The 2,042-nt window shown below is 38.1% G+C and overlaps 1 protein-coding gene and 2 long non-coding RNA genes across 13 annotated transcripts in view; 2 read left to right on the top strand and 1 right to left on the bottom strand.

Annotated features, from left to right (window-relative positions):
- Positions 1-2,042, top strand: part of vav2 (vav 2 guanine nucleotide exchange factor) — a 205,703-nt gene that overhangs the window by 99,166 nt on the left and 104,495 nt on the right. The window lies entirely within an intron of this gene.
- The window catches only part of LOC117959088, a 15,969-nt gene that overhangs the window by 4,220 nt on the left and 9,707 nt on the right, over positions 1-2,042 (top strand). The window contains exon 2 of the long non-coding RNA XR_004659876.1: positions 192-196. This is a non-coding gene — a long non-coding RNA (uncharacterized LOC117959088). The remainder of the gene's footprint in view (positions 1-191; positions 197-2,042) is intronic.
- LOC117959090 overlaps positions 1-2,042 on the bottom strand; it is a 16,324-nt gene that overhangs the window by 8,710 nt on the left and 5,572 nt on the right. The gene's annotated exons all lie outside the window — the stretch shown is intronic.

Genomic DNA, 2,042 nt, shown 5'->3' with positions numbered 1-2,042 from the left:
GGAAAATGGCTGCAATGAAACAAAGAGTGAAAAATTTAAAGGGGTCTGAATACTTTCCGTACCCACTGTATATGACATATATATGACATATATTATATTTGATAATATGTATTGAGACATACTATGTATTAGGACATACTATATTTTGGGACTTACTACATCTTTTTATGGCATACTATATAGTATGGCAGTATGGGTATTGGAACGCATGTATTTTTTTCTAGCTCTAATGTTGCTAGCAATGTTTAGTTAGCCAAATATAACCTACAATCGCTCTTTATTTGACTGATCTTAAGCATGCAGGGAATTCAGACCTGGAAGACAGTAAGAAAGCATTGTGACGGTCTTTGTTTAAACAAAAAAGATGATGCTGAATGCGATTGTTTCTTGAATTGAAAGAGCCTGTCAAATAAAATCATGTATGCTTGAGTGTCCTTGACGAGGAAGAGAGTTTCAAAACAGTCCCTGCTTGAGCAACAATAATGTATTTTGGATTAAAATATGTTTCCTGAATGTAGATGACACACAGGTGACAGGTGGCTCACTGCCCTGTTTCTACGTTCTGGTATAGCGGTTTTAATATCATTGAATGTGCATAATCAGGTGCGTATTGAACAAATATGACACACATCCTGAATGAGGATGACATGGTAAGTTTTGATGCGTTTCCTCCCCCGCACACTGCATTGATTACCATCCATCTCTGTGTGAGTGACTTAAGACAGCAGACAGCTTGCACTGCATCTTACACACCCTCAGTGATCAATACGGCAATAAGCTGATGGATGGGAGAGGAAAAAAACACAGGGATGGAGAAGTCTTGCTGAGAGGTTGAGAGAGATGATGATAAGGCTGCTGCAAGGGAAAAAGCCAGAGACAGACAAATGAGAGATGAACAAGATTGTAAAAAAAAAGAAAAGAAAAAAAGTTAAGCGACTTTAAAAACTATAGAAGCTTTTAACCAGGCCTGCAAAGATGCAGCAGGCTAGCTCCTCCATTAGCACCCGTACTGAAGCATTAATGACAGGGAAGACTATATCTAGCACACCTTCACACCAGGCCAGATGTGTTGCTGAACGAGCTGCATAATAGCTACAGAGAAAGATTACAGACTTTAAAGTTGCAGATGGTGGATATCAAACAGAAGGCAGCATCGACACAGAACTGAACCAACAATCTAATTTAGCATGTAGCCAACTCTTTTTTTTTACATGGTTCTTTTTAATTTGAGATTTGAATGGTGCTGTTTTGATAACTTTAACCTTGTTGCAGCCTCTTCTTCTTCAGTGGCTTAATGCCACCTGACTGGAGAATTATGCCACCAATCGTTTATCCCCAAATACACGCCTAACGGTTTTGGATGGAAAACGCACATTAACTCACATTTTCTTTCGATGATTTTCTGGAAATCTGGTTAAAATGTGAGATTAATTTGGATTGAAACCTAACTAGAGAGAGGGGAGAAATACATGATCATTCTAATTGGGATGTGGGCGCTTACCTTTGGAGCAATGGTGGGAAGAATGAAAAAGGAGAGAACACAAGAGAGAACTGAAATATCTGAGGAGACATTTTTGAAGGGGACACAAATAATACAGCCACAATTATACTTGTAGTGGATATGTGTACACAGAGGAAAGCCTTAAAGCTATCATTAGTGTAGCATGGAGACTGTATTATTAGCCTTCTTTTCAGGGTTTCTCTAGATTCAATGATAAATCTAAGTTGACCAAAATATTCTTCTTTAAAACTATTTATTTGTTTTTAAGTTTACAATCAAGCCACAAAAATACCTTAAAAAAATGACTTATTTTGAAAAAAATACCCCATATAAATAAATACAATGCTTCTGTACACTTGTTAAATCAGCTGATCATAATGTAAGTTAGTGAGTCACTGGTAAACCTCATCTGCTCACCCTGAAAACCACCTCCAAAGATATTATCTAAGCTCAACACACTTAGCTGAGACTCTACACCTGACTGTCCCTGGTCTCCCTTTTCCTTACCTGAGACTCTACACCTGACTGTCCCTGGTCTCCC

Source organism: Etheostoma cragini, chromosome 16 (genome assembly GCF_013103735.1).
Source record: "Etheostoma cragini isolate CJK2018 chromosome 16, CSU_Ecrag_1.0, whole genome shotgun sequence".
NCBI classification, from domain to species: Eukaryota; Metazoa; Chordata; class Actinopteri; order Perciformes; family Percidae; genus Etheostoma; species Etheostoma cragini.
The sequence above is the reverse complement of the archived record's forward strand: the minus strand, read 5'-3'. Positions and strand labels throughout refer to the sequence as shown.